At 37.5% G+C, this 20,030-nt stretch overlaps 1 long non-coding RNA gene across 3 annotated transcripts; it reads left to right on the top strand.

Moving 5' to 3' along the window:
• The first annotated feature begins 9,876 nt into the window (after positions 1-9,876).
• LOC131697550 (uncharacterized) lies at positions 9,877-15,928 on the top strand. Of its 3 annotated transcripts, XR_009307366.1 has the most exons (7): positions 9,877-10,129; positions 11,083-11,638; positions 11,875-12,178; positions 12,469-12,645; positions 12,974-13,058; positions 14,354-14,568; positions 15,598-15,928. It is a non-coding gene; the product is annotated as an uncharacterized LOC131697550 (long non-coding RNA). The 3 variants fall into 3 exon arrangements; XR_009307365.1 differs by lacking the exon at positions 12,974-13,058; XR_009307367.1 differs by lacking the exon at positions 12,974-13,058 and having other exon boundaries at positions 11,538-11,638.
• Positions 15,929-20,030: the final 4,102 nt, after the last annotated feature.

Consider the following 20,030-nt stretch of genomic DNA (forward strand, 5'->3'; position numbering starts at 1 on the left):
TTTCTGGGAGAAATATTGTTGTATAGTTTAAATGTGGTCTGGCAGAGGTGGTGTTAGCAGCTCGTCTCTGACAGACAGCTCGTGAGAATGCATGATCGGCAGTTAGTAATTATTGACTGTTGGCCATGCAAATTAAAAAACTCTTGTGGAGAATGTGACCATCTCTGGACTGATTAATTTACTGCTAATCCAGAGATGGTCCCATGTATAAAAACCCAGGGGACTTTTTTGACCTGAAAAAAGAAACAAGGACCAGGGGTCACAAATGGAGATTAGATAAAGGGGCATTCAGAACAGAAAATAGGAGGCACTTTTTTACACAGAGAATTGTGAGGGTCTGGAACCAACTCCCCAGTAATGTTGTTGAAGCCGACACCCTGGGATCCTTCAAGAAGCTGCTTTATGAGATTCTGGGATCAATAAGATACTAACAACCAAACAAGCAAGATGGGCCGAATGGCCTCCTCTCGTTTGTAAACTTTCTTATGTTCTTATGTTGTTATGTACAGCAGTGGCAGCTGGTGGCCAAAGAAAATGGGGAGGCAGAAAAAAGGCAGAGGGCTTGGGGTCCCCTGAAGACCCCAGCAGCAGTAGAATCTTATTATTGTATTCTAACTGCCAACACTTTTTATATTATTATTATTATTATTATTATTATTATTATTATTAGGCAAACGCCTTTATCCAAGGTGACTTACAGGTGTTACAAGGCAGTAATGTACAGGGTTACAATGCAAGATTAGTATTTAAATACAGTATAGTTTACAGTAAGTGCAAATAATACTACTAAAATACAATATGAGCTAGGATGCAACAAGTTAGGATTACAACAAGTTATATCTACAATGACATAATAGTAGTGCTATAGTGCAAGGATGGTGCATTAGCTGAGGATCCAGTAACATGGTGCTGAGGTCAGGCGAGTCCAGTGCAGAGTAGGGGAGATCTGCAAGGGCAGTCTAAACAGGTTTAACACCAATTCGGATGTTAAACGCATTTTCTCCACTCGCCAACAGAGTAAAGAAAACAGTAGCCCATCAAGTTTATTCTAATATACAGGGTGATTAGAAAGTAAGTTTACCACATTAATAACATGGTGCGTTGATGTGGTAAACTTCAGTGATGTGGTAAACTTAATTTTTAGCTAAATTTAAATAACTGACTCACACACTCAAAAATAGAAAATGCTGCCAAATGTATTCTCATTAAGCTTTAATGGGTCATTTTAACAACAATGAAGTGAGGAAAATAAAGAAATTATGAATTTATTGATGAAATATAGGTGAAAACATTACAGTGTACTGCATTTCAGTTCAGGGTAGTGACATCGGATGTAGTAGCCACTAGAGGCCACTAGAGGGTGCAAAAGAACTTAATACAACACACACTCAAAAACACACAATTCTACCAAATTTCTCATCCTTGACCGTTATTATTTTAATATAAAGAAAAGAACAGGCAGAAAATAAAAACATTTCTAAACTTATTTACAAAAATATAGTAAAACAAAATCCAGCTGTACCACACATATAAAATCCAGCTGTACCATACATATAAAATCCAGCTGTACCACACATATAAAATCCAGCTGTACCACACATATACAATCCAGCTGTACCATACATATAAAATCCAGCTGTACCATACATATAAAATCCAGCTGTACCACACATATAAAATCCAGCTGTACCACACATATACAATCCAGCTGTACCACACATATAAAATCCAGCTGTACCACACATATACAATCCAGCTGTACCATACATATAAAATCCAGCTGTACCATACATATAAAATCCAGCTGTACCACACATATAAAATCCAGCTGTACCACACATATACAATCCAGCTGTACCATACATATAAAATCCAGCTGTACCATACATATAAAATCCAGCTGTACCACACATATAAAATCCAGCTGTACCATACATATAAAATCCAGCTGTACCACACATATAAAATCCAGCTGTACCACACATATAAAATCCAGCTGTACCATACATATAAAATCCAGCTGTACCACACATATAAAATCCAGCTGTACCACACATATAAAATCCAGCTGTACCACACATATAAAATCCAGCTGTACCGCACATATAAAATCCAGCTGTACCACACATATACAATCCAGCTGTACCACACATATACAATCCAGCTGTACCACACATATAAAATCCAGCTGTACCACACATATAAAATCCAGCTGTACCACACATATAAAATCCAGCTGTACCACACATATACAATCCAGCTGTACCACACATATACAATCCAGCTGTACCACACATATACAATCCAGCTGTACCACACATATAAAATCCAGCTGTACTATACATATAAAATACAGCTGTACCATACATGCAACTACGGCTCTCGTTGCGCTCGCGCAACATCTTTTTTAAAGCAGCCAAACAATAAACGACAACTATCCTTAAATGGGATATCCTTGGCAAATCATATTTTTAAAACCTTTTTTCCTCTTCAGCAGAACTAATTGAAGTAAACGTCATGTTTCTCCATGAGACAGGATAGCCGATGTGGTGACGTCAGGCCAGAAGCAGGAACAAACACAAACAGGTAACTGCAGGGCAAAAGAGCTTGCGGAGCCGTTTATTTATTTAAAGAACAAAAATTAAATTGATATTTAAACAAAAACAAATCTCGAATACAATAAGAAAATAAGTAATCCAGGTCAGGCTGGGCAAATCGCCTTCACCATTCCTAGATTTATTTTTAATTTGATTTCTCTCTTGTCTCCTCCGCTCTCGTTGTCCACTTCTGAATCCCCACTCCGAGTGCAGAGAGCTGCAGGCTTTTATGCAGGTGACCATCTCCCGATTAGCAACAAATTAATCAATTAATTAACTCAGGAGATGGCCACCTTCTACACAAGATTTTTAAATTGTGGATGGGGCTTTCCATCCACGCTGCCAACAAAACACCCGCGGCTCTTCACCATCATATTTAATAAAACAATAACAAAATGCATGGCTTTCACCGTCATTTAAAAATACAGAAATAAAATAAATAAATCATAATACAAAATAATAAACCTCACAGGGGCGGAGGGGTACCTCGTTCTAAAAATAAACAAACACATTTGTTTTTAAATAACAAAACTAAACTAAACAAACAGATTTATAGCAGGGCTTTGCCCCGCCCCCTTTTCATGTGCAGGGCTCCTCACCCTGTCACACTCCATCATTCACCTTACCTCATTTACAGTTACTAACAACTCCATGTATGTGTCCATGTGCAACTTCAGTCCGTGTCATGTCATATAAAACTTACACCTAACCCCTACATCTAACCCCTAATATTTACCCCTACCCCAAACCTCATCCTAAACCTAACTTCTACCCCTAACCCTAACCCTAATCCTAACTGTCACTATCAAACTAACTGTTACTATTATTTCAACACTAACTCTACAAAGGACCAGATTTGTCACACACAAATAAATTACACACCAAAGTTTACTTTATAGACACAGACACACATACCCTCCTACACAAGACTAGCTACCATCCAAAACACACATTTAAGGGACTAATCAAATCACAATTACTCAGATTTCATAGAATCTGCACAACACAAATTGATTTTCAGGAAGCCACTAAGACTTTATTCACAGCACTTCAACACAGAGGATACTCTCGATCCTTCCTTAGAGGAATCAGGAAAACCTTCCTCAAACCAAAAACACAAAGCGACAAAAAGATGATTCCCTTAATCACTACCGTCTCGCAATTTAGTGTAGCAGCCATCGCACGCCTGAAACAAAACTTTACCAATAAACTCCAAAACACAAACACTCTCACAGAACATAAAATCATTTCTGCATACAGGAGAAACAAGAACTTAAATGACTGCACAGTATCCAGCAAACTTCCTCCATTAAATCCAAAACCAACACAAACACCTCAATACTTTAAACAACTAGCCACACTTCAAAATAATACGACAAACAACACCTACAGGATTCCACAAACCTTCACACAGGATAGCAATAACAGTATCTATGCAATACAATGTACTACATGTAAAATACTATACATACAGTGGCTCTCAAAAGTATTCACCCCCCTTTTCCAAATTTTATTGTGTTACAACATGGAATCAAAATGGATTTAATGAGGGGTTTTTGACACTGATCAATACAAAAAAAGTCCATAATGTCAAAGTGAAAAAGAAAATCTACAAATTGTTCTAAATTAATTACAAATATAAAACAGAAAATAATTGATTGCATAAGTATTCACCCCCTTTGCTATGACACACCTAAATAAGCCCTGGTGCAACCAATTGTCTTCAGAAGTCACATAATTAGTTGAATGGAGTCCACCTGTGTGCAATTAAGGTGTTTCACATGATTTCAGGTTAAATACACCTGTCTCTGGGAGGTCCCACAGTTGGTTAGTACATTTCCTAACAAAAACTACATCATGAAGACGAAGGAACATTCAAAGCAAATCCAGAATAAGGTTCTTCAAAAGCACCAATCAGGGGTAGGATATAAGAACATTTCCAAGGCATTGAATATCCCCCGGAGCACAGTAAAGTCCATTATTAAGAAATGGAGAGAATATGGCACAACTGTGAATCTGTCTAAAACAGGCCGTCCTCAAAAACGGAGTATCCAGGCGAGAAGGGCAGTAGTCAGGGAGGCCACCAAAAGGCCTATGCAACTCTAAAGGAGTTACAGTCTTCAACGGCTGAGATGGGAGACACTGTGCATACGGCAACAATAGCCCGGGTGCTTCACAAAACTGGCCTTATGGGAGAGTGGCAAAAAGAAAGCCATTGTTGAAAAAAACTCACATCAAATCTCGGCTAGAGTTTGCCAGAAGGCATGTGGGAGACTCTGAGACCAAGTGGAAGAAGAATCTATGGTCTGATGAGACCAAAATAGAGCTTTTTGGCCTCAACGCTAAGCGCTATGTTTGGCGCAAGCCTAACACCGCACATCATCCTGAGAACACCATCCCTACCGTGAAGCATGGTGGTGGCAGCATCATGCTATGGGGATGCTTCTCTGCGTCAGGGCCTGGAAAGCTTGTGAAGATAGAGGGCAAAATGGATGCAGCAAAGTAGAGAGAAATCCTAGAGGAAAACCTACCTGGGACTTGGGAGAAGATTCATCTTCCAGCAGGACAATGACCCCAAACATACAGCCAAAACCACACTGGAGTGGCTTAAAAACAAAAAGGTAAATGTCCTGGAGTGGCCCAGTCAAAGCCTGGACCTCAATCCAATTGAGAATATGTGGAAAGAGTTGAAAATTGCTGTTCACCAAAGGTCCCCATCCAACTTGACGGAGCTTGAGCAATTTTGCAAAGAAGAATGGGCAAAAATTGCAGTGTACAGATGTGCAAAGCTGGTAGAGACTTATCCAAATAGACTCATGGTTGTAATTGCTGCCAAAGGTGCCTCTACCAAATATTGACTCAAGTGGGTGAACATCAAACACAATAAAGAGATACAGACACCGTTAGTGGCACACTTTCTGCAATACAGCTTGGAATCTCTCAAAGTTACAGGAATCGAAAGAAACCAAAACTGGTCAGATACAGAAAGAAGAAGGAAATAAAAAGATTGGATTAACAAACTTAAAACGGTATTCCCATTTGGTCTAAATGTGAGGAATGCTATATATTAAAATTAACAGATGACACAAAGCAAAAAAGACCAGTTTAACAACATATGATTACAATCCAAAACAAGTCAGATGGCCAGTGCATATTCCTTTCCCTGGACCCTCACTCCTGTGAATGGGGAATCAAGGGAAAGGAAGTCTCAAACACTCAACCTAACACTAAACCTAACCTCTACCCCTAACCCTAACCCTAACCTCTACCCATAAACCTAACCCTAACCAGAACTCCTAACCCTAACCATAACCCTAACCTCTACCCCTAACCCTAACCCCAACCCTAACTCTCACTATCACTATCAAACTAACTTTGTTACTATTATTTCAACACTAACTCTGTTACTATTATTTCAACACTGTTTCTTTTGCACCATCTAGCGGCCTCTAGTGGCTACTACATCCGCAGTTTGTACAAAGGCTTGCCTCTTCTGATGAAAAACCTCTCTGGGCTCCTCCAATTAAAAACTGTGCACAGATCACGTGATCTGCTACTGCTAGTACTGTGGTTAATAGCAGATAGGAGTTTACAATGGAGACTTGCCTCCTCTGAGGAGCCAGAACTGCTGTTAATATAGTAATGTTGAATCTAGGGTTTTGGTTAAAATGTCATTTTTTCTTGCATTTTAGACAATATTTTTGTTTCTGTTTTATTGCTAACATTATTATAATGCTACACAAAAATATATTATTATTATTATTATTATTATTATTATTATTATTATTATTATTATTATTATTATTATTTGTTTTTACAGTTGTTACAAAATATCAAATTTTTCACTGAAATTTTGAGGAGGCACTGCCTCCCTTGCCTCATCTGATGTACAGACACACTGAACACATGAACAGACACACTGAACACATCTACAGACACACTGAACACATCTACAGACACACTGAACACATGAACAGACACACTGAACACATCTACAGACACACTGAACACATCTACAGACACACTGAACACATGAACAGATACACTGAACACATGAACAGACACACTGAACACATGAACAGACACACTGAACACATACACTGAACACATGAACAGACACACTGAACACATGAACAGACACACTGAACACATGAACAGACACACTGAACACATCTACAGACACACTGAACACATGAACAGACACACTGAACACATGAACAGACACACTGAACACATCTACAGACACACTGAACACATCTACAGACACACTGAACACATCTGCAGACACACTGAACACATGAACAGACACACTGAACACATGAACAGACACACTGAACACATACACTGAACACATGAACAGACACACTGAACACATGAACAGACACACTGAACACATGAACAGACACACTGAACACATCTACAGACACACTGAACACATGAACAGACACACTGAACACATGAACAGACACACTGAACACATCTACAGACACACTGAACACATCTACAGACACACTGAACACATGAACAGACACACTGAACACATGAACAGACACACTGAACACATGAACAGACACACTGAACACATCTACAGACACACTGAACACATGAACAGACACACTGAACACATGAACAGACACACTGAACACATCTACAGACACACTGAACACATCTACAGACACACTGAACACATGAACAGACACACACACAAGCATAACTCGTTTCATGAGCTAAGATTTAAAACATTGATGGAAAGTAGTAAAGTTGGCTCCTGAGACCACCTGTATGAACTGTGCCTGGAATACATCTATACCTGTGTTTCAATTGAGTCACGTCTGTTATTTCATCTCCCCACTGCCAAGTTCTAGCACTAAACCGTGATAACACCTTTAAAGGGATCTGGATTCAATTACTTAACACATTTGTGTGAAAGTCAGCTCGCAATGTTCAATGTGTGTTTGCCCTCGGTTTGGTTACAGGCCAACTCAAGTGTGAAGAGATTAGCTGGGGGTCAGCCTGAACTTCCACCCACACCCACGCATACCTGTCTGTTTACTGACTCGCTGTCGTGTCACATGAGCCTTTGAATCTGGGGGAGAAATGATTTGATTGTCTTTTAATCTGCCCTCAGACTCAGCTGGGGGTGTCTTCTTGATGTGAAGCACATGAGGTCTTAGTAGCTCACAGGCACACAGAGGGCCAGTGAAACACCTGGGAGAGAAGAGAGCAGAGACAGCAATTACCTTTTAATTGAGGCTCGCAAAATAAAAGCCAAGATAAATTCAAAAGCAACTGTATCTTTCAGCAATGGTTTGAAACGGTTTTGCAGATCTTCTGGTGGGCAAACAAATGCAAGGTATCTGTTAATTTGTGTTAATTTAGAGAAAGATTTCCCCTGATTCAAACTCCAGCTTCCAGGAGTGAAAGGCTCTAAACTAGTCAATGGGCTTGCTGCCTCACCAAACCCCATGGTCAACTTCACTGTAATATTCACTACAGCCTGAATCAACATACAAAGGTGTGACTGTGCCAAAAGTAAACACTTCATTGACTCTTCAAGGAAATGGTACGTTTGCTAGGGCTTGGTAGTGTAATGACTGCCCTCTAGTGGGCAATTGCCAAAAAAGCTATTTGCCATTTGTTCAAGCTACTGTACACTCAAGTACACATACAAAGTGACAGCGCCAGGTTTCTGTGGGCCCCGGGCAATGGACCTTTTTTATGTGATATTTTGTGACGCCGTCTGCCAATGAATAAATACATTTAATGTTACAATGTAATGTTACTCCTTGCTTCAATACAAACTTTGTTCAAAACAGTACAATGTTGCCGTGTCATGATTAATAATGTTCCTGAGATGCGTGTAAATGTTTCTGCATCTGCATGTGTTGTTATTTGGTTGTGGGTATTTAAAAGAATCCAGTCTGCAGATTTCGGTTTGCTTATTTTCTAAAGTCTGACGTGAGGGCTTAGTACTAAGAGAACCACTCCTATAAAACCAGGATGACACAATTTTAAAATTTCAAGTTTAAAACAGAAGTTAGCTACCGGTATTTGTGAATTAATATTATAGCAAACGAGTGTTTTTAAGGATATGCAACTTAATATGTAACATAAATGGAACACATTTACACAATCTTTCTGGCAATGTGAAGAAATATAGGACTCCTAGCTGTAAGTATTTATTTTATTAATAACAGCACAGGGTTATTAACCGTTGATGCTTAAAAAAAAGAAAGAAAAAAAACGCATCTATGTGCAGTCATTTTATCATGGTTAGCTTTTATGTGATCTACACAATTTCTGTTTTAAGTGTGTAAATATAGCCTATGCCTGTGTAATTGCTGCCCGTTTTATGTTTAGAACATAAGAACATAAGAAAGTTTACAAACGAGAGGAGGCCATTCAGCCCATCTTTATGAGGCGCCGTTAGGGACATAATTCACTGTGATATTCGCATACACTACATACTGAGATTCATACACTCTATACTGAGACGCATACACTATATACTGAGACGCATACACTATATACTGAGATGCATACACTATACTGAGATTCATACACTCTATACTGAGATTCATACACTCTATACTGAGATGCATACACTCTATACTGAGATTCATACACTCTATACTGAGAGTCATACACTATATACTGAGATGCATACACTATATACTGAGATGCATACACTCTATACTGAGATGCATACACTATATACTGAAATGCATACACTCTATACTGAGATTCATACACTCTATACTGAGATGCATACACTCTATACTGAGATTCATACACTCTATACTGAGAGTCATACACTATATACTGAGATTCATACACTCTATACTGAGATGCATACACTATATACTGAGATGCATACACTATATACTGAGATGCAAACACTATATACTGAGATGCATACACTATATACTGAGATGCATACACTATATACTGAGACGCATACACTATATACTGAGATGCATACACTCTATACTGAGATTCATACACTATATACTGAGACGCATACACTATATACTGAGACGCATACACTATATACTGAGATGCATACACTCTATACTGAGATGCATACACTATATACTGAGATGCATACACTCTATACTGAGACGCATACACTATATACTGAGACGCATACACTATATACTGAGATGCATACACTCTATACTGAGATTCATACACTCTATACTGAGATTTTCGCTCATGCAGTATACCTAGATACTTCCGTATACACTGAGTTCGGTCACGTGCCCGGCAAGGTCCACGCCCATTTAGCTGAGCTCACACATGTCAAACGCCGTTTCGAAGATTTAGCGTGAGATGTAGTGCTGTTTTTTATTTCTTTCAAAATCTATGTTGCAATATATTAGTTAATGTTGTATTTAACTTGCACCGTATATTATTTCGTATATTCCACTGGCTTTTTTTCTTAAGATGTTTTTGAATCTCCTTGCTCTTCATGAAAATGTCTGTCTGCTGGTCTCAGGGGTAACAAGAAAAACTAAACAAAAAAACACTCGGTAAGTGGCTTAATACTACGATTACACTTACTAGCCTAATAAAAAGCTACATTTTATATCCCAAACATTTGGAGTTTGAAGTTCACCAGTAGAAGTTTAACGCCTTTTTTGTTAAAAAAAAATAAAAAAATACTACTGCATGTTTTCAACAAGTTCTATGTAACATTGTTTAGAAGGTTGCGGTGGATTTTCAGTGTTGGTTTACACCAGGAGAAAATAAAACGTTAAGAGTATATTAATTTACAAAAGGGATATTCAAAAGCACTAACTGAGGCCACCATACTGGGCGTTTTTGTTTTTGTCGTCGAATAGAGGAGTGCACTATTTGAACTTGTTGCCGACGACCAACGATTTGTCCCGTGGTGGCTCTCTTTAATTTAGTTATAATTTGTTAGTTGGTATTTGACCCTACTAAAAGTATGCTTTAGTATTTAGATTAGCCTGTACAACGAATAGGCACACTTACGAAAAAATCCTATGGTTTTTCTATGGTAACCATGGTAACTATGTTTATATCCTGGTACCATGGTTTGTCTGTAGTTACTAAGCGCAGTACCGCTCCCGAGAGTCTGTTCCGTGTATTGAATTAGACTGCACCACTACTATAAGAACATAAGAACATAAGAAAGTTTACAAACGAGAGGAGGCCATTCAGCCCATCTTGCTCTTTTGGTTGTTGGTAGCTTATTGATCCCAGATGTGACGTAGAATAGTAAGTTAACATACAATAATCTAAATGCATAACATGTTTTTTTTTTTTTTTTTTTTAATGTGCTCATATTATTCTTTTTACATAAGTGACCCTTAACCGGTAATGATAATTATTGATAATCTCAAAAGATAGTGTAAAATGATAACATATCAATGCTAGGGGTGGGATTTCTTAATAGTTAGAAACATGAAGCCTACTTCAAATTAATATAAATTGTATTTAATTTTTTTAATGTTCACAGGAATGTAACACAGACAGTGAAGATGAAGGTGCCTCAGCAAGTCCACAACCACACATAAGTACAAGTACACAATACACAAGTAGAGAGGGGAATTGTGAAAGCAAGCCTTGGGGTTTTAATCAAGACAACATAAGTGATGTGGTCAATATTCCTGATGATGACTGCAATCCTCAAAGAACTTTAACACAGGATTGTATCACTTTGACATTAGTTGCAAATGGTAGTGGCAACTTGCCTGATATAACTTTCCACAATACAAGTTTGTCAGCTGCATCTGAACGAAACTTGAACTTCTCTCTCTGTTCAGAAATTGGTGCCTTACAAAGAACATGTTTCGTTGATAACCCCATACCAGTCATAGCTATTGGCAGTGACACATGCAATGAACCACCACAGCCAGAAAGGATTCTTCCTGTGGATGTTAATTCTCAAGAATTGTCATATACTTGTTACAGAAACTATGTGCAGTGGACACAACATCATGATGATGATGTCTCTGTCATGTCTGATGATATTAATTTTTGGCTATTCAAGCTAGCCTGGAAGACCAAGTGATGTATGTCATTTTTATTTGAGCTCACAGTTCTAGTTTTATGTTAGTATGTCACACAAAACTAAACTGAACATTTTAAAATAAGCATTTGGTTTTGTTATAAACATAAAAGCTGCATCAAGTGTAACCTACATTTAACTTTTAAATCATTTTAATACTTCATACATGCATAGAAAGCTGCAATTATTTTGTTCCTAGTTTTGAAATAACTTTTTTTTTTTTTTTTTTACAAACTTAAGGAACCTTCAAAATGATAAGGCAGCTTCTGAAGTTTTGCACGAATTGGCTCAGAAAATCAGTACTTCTTCAACATCAATCGTCATAATATATGGGATGGAGCAGTAAGAGGCTTTAGAAGAAAAACATTCTTGCCGTCCAACCATCCATCAGTTAAATTCTCGGATGATACTGGAAAGCTAGAGGAAGCTATTGATCTCGGGGGACCCAGAAGGGAATTTCTACGTCTTCTGATGCATTACCTTGAGGGATCCCCTCTTTCTGAAGGTTCATCAACCTCCAAAACGCTAGCTCTCAATTCTTCAGGTATGATGTATCTTCAGATGCTTCTCAGTATAACGCGTATATAAGTAATTGTCATTTCCTGACAGTAAAGCATTTTCATTAAGTTCCGTTCTAGTTAACATCAGCTCTAATTAATATCTAGGTAATATCAGTTTCTTTCTAGTTAATATCCGCTAATGTCATGAAGGAAACGGTTAATATACATTAAATGTATAATAACTATACTTAGGATAACTGTTCATTGCAAATGTCCTTCTAGAGTCACCAATAATATTGGTATTATCTATTTATATACCCCCCTTCCATTATAGCGCTCCGAGAAGGTTGAATGAAGCAGGTCGAATGATTGCAGTGTCCTTGGTTCATGGTGGTCCTGGCCCTGGATTTTTCTCTCAGGTTCTTTTTGGCTCCTTGTCTATGGACCTGAATCTGTGGCACCAAAACTAGAGGATGTAGCAGACTTTGAAGTGGCTCACAAAATCCAACAGGTATAAATGAATCTCGCCACTATTTAGACTCCATTTGTGGATCCTCTTCTACTTTTGATCCGATCTGTCCTTTTTAACCTGCTTGCATATTTTTATATTCTCTATTATATTAATTTATTAAATCTGTTCTTTTTTATGTTCACTGTTGTTTTAGAGTTAAGCTTGTTGTAGTGATGTTGAGATTGCTACATTGTAATGTTGTTATTAAAATAGATTATATTGTTTGATTAACGCTGTAAGTCGCCTTGCATAAAAGAGTCTGCTAAATCTCTGCAATAATAATAATAGTGGTCGTGTATGTATTTCTGTTTTTCTTCTTTGTTAACAGTGCCGATTTGAAATTAACATTTCATATGGAATGTCAGAAATAGCAGGGGGGGTCTGGGGATACACTAAGACTGAAGACTGATGAAGTAAAATTTAAAGTCAAAGATTATCCTTTCTATTACATGTATATCCCTGCTTAAACATATTCTGTAAGCTTGTGATTGAAATACATAAACAATATTGTTTTGTATATTACAATTACGGACTTACCTAAAAGTGCAACTAACTGTAATGTTTCACCTAGATTGCAAATGCAGTGACTGTTGAAGAACTGAGGACAGCAATAAAGAATAGTGATGATTATTTGTCCTTTGCTGGTTGTTTGAGGCCAGTCCATTCAGTGAATGACAAGGAAGTTCTCGTGAAAGATATGCTGCACTACCATGTTATGAATCGTGTGAGAGACCATTTGAAAGGTTCTGTAGATAAAGTTGCCACTATAATCAGTCATATCTTGTAATCCTAAAATAGCAAATTAAAATTAAACAGACATTTTGGCATTCTCTCACAGGGTTAATTAAGCAGTTTCTGGTCCATAGAATGAAATCTCTCACATATTCACACCAAAGTATGATGGATATGCAGTGATTTGTGTTTTAAGTATGAATTAAGATTTAATTTAAGTAACAAATACCTCAATTGTGGTTTGATTGACTATGTAGGACTGTGATCTCTGGCAGAACAATCAAAATACAGCACTACTGTCTAAAGTTTAATCAACTACTAGGGTTAATCCAATATTTGGAGTTGTTTTTTTTGTGCCAGTTTTGACCATTTTGTTTACAGCCAACGTTCACACATGCAGTGCTGGTTTCTAGTGAGAAATAGCCCTCATGTAAACTGACCCAATGTTGGACTTCTTGCCTTTCTCCAAAAGATAAAATACCTACAATACTAGTTCAGACTTAATTTGCAAATCTATTATTTCCATTTAATTTCCAATACTGTATTAATGTCTGGAATAACCCTCTCTTAAGGTTTTAACATGTTTTTTTACTTTGGATAACTGGTAACTGTGGTTTCATGAATACCACTTATGATTATAAATAGGGATGTGAATAAATACAGATTTTGCAGCTCAGTTTGGTTTTAGTTAATCTAGTCTATGGGACTGTTATTTGTATTGCAATTAAACTTTTATGTCTGCCTATATATCTCTCTCTATCTCATATACGCACACACACACACACAGGAGTGGGTCTTTCATTGTACACCTGCTATATTTATATTCTGCCTACACTGATTGTCCTTCTGATCTTCTTTGGTTTATATATTCCATGGGTTTTTGTAATCTGTTCTCCTACTTTATACTTCTTCAAACTAACATTTGATGCATCTGTTATTCGTTATTGTGAAAGCCTGTTCTACTTTTTCTTTCTAGGTTCAGAGATGGTATAAAAACACTGGGAATCCTTCAGCAAGTAAAGACATTTCCTGCTATCTTTTCACCACTTTTCTGCCACAAGCCTGAAAAGCTTACTGCAGAAAAAATGGATAACCTCTTCTCAATTTGCTTCTCACCAGAGGAAAGCAACAAAAAAGTTGCTGAATTATCTGTAGTTGCCTTTTGGAGGGAATTTTTGGAAGATGTGGAGGGTAAGAATCAATCCCCTATAACAGTGGTTTTCAACCTTCATCCTAGAGTAGTGCTTCTCAATCCTGGTCCTGGGGACCCCCTGTCCTGCTGGTTTTTGTTCCAACCAAACTCTCGATTACTTAATTGAACTAATATGCCTAATAAGAATTTTTTCATTATTTTAAATGGTTCGAGATTTCACGTTAAATATAAAATTATAGTATAATAAACTAGAATTCTCCAACTTTTTGTAAGCTAAACTGTTTAAAAAGTAAAATAAAGGAAATTATTAGTTTCATTAAGGTTCAATTAAGTAATTGAGAGCAGCTCGGTTGAAACAAAAGCCAGCAGGACAGTGGATCCCCAGGACCAGGATTGAGAACCACTGTCCTAGATGACCCCTGTGTCTGCTGGTTTGCGTTGCAACTGAGTTCTTATTACTTGAACCCTGTATTGAACTAATAATTGTCTTATTTCAACATTTTCAGCTCTTAAACAGGTGGAGATAGCTCAGATAAGTGTTCAAATAAGTAGCTGACAGTTGGAATGAAAACCAGCAGACACAGGGCTCCAGGACCAGGGTTAACAATTACTCATCAGTAGTATCTTCATATTTTTAATTCAATTTATTTAGTTCATATAGCATTGAATCAGAGCATTGTGTCATAAAAGTAGTAAATTCATGCCCTGATGTTTACTCCAATGGTGAAAAAGAAAAAACAGGGGTAGGCAAACTTTGGCACTTTCATTTTATTCCATTGTGTTTGAACGAACGCTTAGGCCTAATTAGTGAAATTCTGTTCTGCAACAAGGATAATTGAGTAATAAGGGTCAATTAAGAACATTTACTTGTTGTTGAATCAAAGTCCTGAAGTGGTTGCCTACCCCTGACCTAAATCATTTAACATTGTCCTGTGTTAAATTGTTATGATGTTATTATGTTTATTATGAATGTGTAGTTTTGCAAAGGTAGTGTATTGCATAGAGATTCATGTTTTGTTTGCTTTTAAGCAGTGATCTTAACTGAGGTTAACCAACTTTATTTGCAGAAAACGAGGCATCAGTGACAATGGAATTGATTCTAGCATTTGCAACAGGGGCAGACAGCATTCCTCCATGTGGATTCTCTCCTGCACCATCAAGCTGAAACAATGCAACCAGGGGTACTACCAGTTGCAAACACATGCATAAACTGTCTAAAGCTACCCATCCATCAGACATATGAAGAATTTAATATTTTTTTGCAACATTCAAGGTTTCGGCAAGAATAACGTGTGATCACAAACATAAAACTGGTAATGCTGATTGGTGTTTGCTTCCTTTGTTTTTAAAAAGTAAATTGTTTTATGTAAAATGATAAATGAAAGTAAAAGTGGTAATGCTGATTGGTGTTTGCTTCCTTTGTTTTTAAAAAGTAAATTGTTTTATGTAAAATGATAAATGAAAGTAAAAGTGGCCATTGCAATTGACTTAAATTGTATGGTTGGCTATTTGCTAACAACAAATTGAATGCACACATGTTGGCATTAAAAACATTTTCAGGACCTGAAAATGTCTTTAATGCTGATATGTGTGCATTCGTTTTACATATATGAGTATACTTTTTTGACTGGGTGTAGGAAATCAAGTTGAAATGTTTTCCTTTGTTAAAGAACACTGATTTATTTTTGTAAAATACATAGGCCTAGATTTAATCAAACTCCAGCCTACCCACAGGTTGCAAAATATAAAAGTCATATTTGATGGTGAATGAGAACAAGTAAGGAGCCCCTGGCAGAAAGAAAACCAACAAGTACTGGGTTTGTATATTTTGATTTATGGGTGGCTTAAATTCTTCATTTGTTTCAGGACTTTTATATAATTTATTTTACACAACTGTTTATGAAAGAAAAAAATTATCCTGGATATTTCCAGCAGATTCTTTCATTTTGCTGTTTGATTACTGTATAGTAACAAAGTTGAACAAAAGCTCAAATCCTAATGGAAATGGAGAAGAAAGACAGGTTCCACCTTTCGAGAACTATTTCTGCATTGTTATAATTGCAGCACGGATCATTCTGTGAATTTTATTTATTGTTTTCAATTAAAAAGAAGGACCTTCTCACTCCAAATATTATTTGAATAACATGTTGTGGTGGAATTTTCTGCATACAACCGAGCAGGCACCGGTCCCGTACCGAGAGAACGATTGAGACAGAGACAAGTCGGAGCAACTCACATTTTATTAGTCTGCAGACTGGAGCATTCAACAAAGTAACACAGACTCTGCAAGCAACCGCAAAGAAAGCTCAAAATACACTAAGTCAAACAGTTCCTTATATAATCAGTTTTTTCACAGAGTTCATGACTTGTGGTAATTCCTATCCTCCTCAGTCAGCTCAAACCAACCTTGTGGTATTCCTGATACTGTTGTCTACCGACTTTTCTGATTGGTTGATTTTTCTAGTTGCTAGGGAGAGAGTGTCTGTCAGGTCTCACAAAGTTGATTCCCCTAATACAAGAATATTAGCTAAGTGACTGGGGAGAAAAGAGGAATCATCGCTGTCTCAAAATATTATCATTTGAGACAGTGTCCTATTCTCATGTCGCTGACTCATGCACTTCTCTGAAAACAGGGCTGCTGACCCTTGGCCACATTCCAGTGTGTTAGTTCAACATTGTAAATCTAATACTTTGTTAACATCAAACTTCATATAATATCATTATTCAGGTTATACAAATCACAGAGATCACCCAAACATATTAGATTAGAACTCTTTGTGCGATTATTCTATCATTCTTCTATCACAATGTGCAACCATGATGCTACAAGTACTTTTGCTTCTTAGGACAGCTTAAAGAAATGGAAAATGTAGAGATTGCATTTTAGTATTCTGATGTTAACATTAAGTAGACAATGTAATGTATTATATAGTCATAGTCAAAGGAGGAAAAAAGAAGATAAGCCTTATTCTGTCACAGGACCAGGGTTGAGAAACACTTGAAAGCAGGGGCCTTAATCTAGGTAGCTTTATTACTGGAAGAAGTGTTCACAACCAAAGAATTGAAAGTTTATGGGCAGAACTCAATAGAGTAGTTATTGCACACTACTGCAATCTCTTCCAGTTCGTGGATCAGCAGAACATTGTTAATCAGTGGAACCACCATGGGCTCGCAACACAAAATCACTTTGGCATTTAGGAAATATTAATCATATTGTCTCAATGTAGTGTAGTGTTGACCAGTGTTTCTTTACCCTGGTCCTGGAGTACCCCTCTGCTGGTTTTTGTTCCAACCGAGCTCTTAATTACTTAATTGAACCCCAATTTGAACTCATAATTTGTCTAATCAGTGCTTTTGAATTATTTTTAGCTCCTAAAGAGTTGGATATTTCTCAAGTTATGTCTAAAATTATATTATTAAGTAACTTGAAATATTCAATGTTTTATCAGCAAAACCATTTAAAATGTCTAATTAAGAAAACTGTTAGTTCAATTGAGGGTTCAATTAAGTAATTGAGAGCAGCTCAGTTGGAGCGAAAGCCAGGGTACTCCAGGACCAGGGTTGAGAAACCCTGGTGCTGACTACTAATTCAACAGCATAATTAATAATGTGTGTTAAGATTTCTATATAATAGTGCTCCATTGTGGGTTGAATGTGTAAGTAGGAGGAGGAAAGAGTTAATAAAGTTGTTTAAATTGCATTATTATTATTATTTATTTCTTAGCAGACACCCTTAGCCAGGGTGACTTACAATTGTTACAAGATATCACATTATTTTTACATCCAATTACATTATTTTTTTTATATTATTTTTACATCCAATTACCCATTTATACAGTTTGGTAAAGCAATCTAGGTAAAGTACCTTGCGCAAGGGTACAACAGCAGTGTCCCCCACCTGGGACTGAACCCACAACCCTCCAGTCAAGAGTCCAGAGCCCTAACCACTACCACACTGCAGTGGTCTGTGGGTGATTTTGTTTCAGCAGTATCTCAATGTAAATAGAGATACAGTATAATACTTGCCACAGCTGGTTTGGGCATAACATGTTGTAAACACGCCTTCTTATTGCTCGCCTCCTTCGGAAAGCCCTGCCAACTGGATTGAGGAGTTGAAGAGACCGACATATGCTCCAACGTTGGACACGGAGAACACGAGATCTTAGACTGCCTATTACATAAGTTTCCCCTGCATTAGGCGTTTGGAACAATATCTCGGAGACAACACTATCTAACTGATAATCAGAAACCACAGAAAATTCATGTGGTTCAATACCAGTTCTTAGTCTATGATGATAAAGTGTTCTTCTGCTAAGTCCAAAACATCTGGCAATGTTTTGCCAACTCAGTCCTAAAGACACACAATAGTTTATTTGTTCTGCTGATATTTCAAATCTTGGTCTTCCACATGCTCCAGATCGATGTGGTAATAGGACACAAGAACTATGGCAGGAAACTCTTTGAGTTGTCGAAGACAGGTAGTTACTATGCAATTGCAACATTGAACTGTACATATTTTCCAAAAGTGTAAGCAGCTCTTGTATGCCAGAACCATCATCTTCAGAGCACACATACAGAATTGCACTGATAACTCGTAAATGATCCTCCAGGTTCCTGTATGTATGCTGGTGGAGGATGAAGTCATTGGTAAATTTGTACCAACATATACCCCCCAGGCACATTTTCACGTCTATAAAATATTCAATAATATCCTCATTGTTGGATTGAACTAAAGGTATAGCAGAACTTAACACAAAAATACAAATCAATTCAAGAAACTCCATATTTCAAACAAACACCTGTGCTTTTGCCTGTAATCTTCAAAATGACAGATGTACAGCAAGCAGCTTTCAAAAATATGGGTTGAGAATACAACTGTGTCTCAGTATAGCATATCTCAGTATATAGTGCATCTAAAAAAAAAAAAGCCAGTGGAATAGACGAAATAATATACGGTGCAAGTTAAATACAACATTAACTAATATATTGCCAGATACATTTTGAAAGAAATAAAAAACAGCCCTACATTTCACGCTAAATCTTCGAAACGGCGTTTGACATGTGTGAGCTCAGCTAAATGGGCGTGGACCTTACCGGGCACGTGACTGATGACCGATCTCAGTGTATACGGAAGTATCTAGGTATAGTGCATGAGCGAAAATCTCAGTATAGAGTGTATGCATCTCAGTATAGAGTGTATGCATCTCAGTATAGAGTGTATGCATCTCAGTATAGAGTGTATGCATCTCAGTATAGAGTGTATGCGTCTCAGTATAGAGTGTATGCATCTCAGTATAGAGTGTATGAATCTCAGTATAGAGTGTATGAATCTCAGCATATAGTGTTTCACTGGGCGTGAGCTGGGGGGGGCAAGGATAAGGCAGAAGAAGTAGCAAGGAGCAGTTAGTAGGACAGAATGTGGTCACCGACTGGGGCCGACGCTGTCGACATCGCAGGGGCGGAGGACCCGGCGACCGGAAACAGGATAGAAAAGAGGTCG

Source organism: Acipenser ruthenus, chromosome 15, assembly GCF_902713425.1.
Source record: "Acipenser ruthenus chromosome 15, fAciRut3.2 maternal haplotype, whole genome shotgun sequence".
Classification (NCBI taxonomy): Eukaryota; Metazoa; Chordata; class Actinopteri; order Acipenseriformes; family Acipenseridae; genus Acipenser; species Acipenser ruthenus.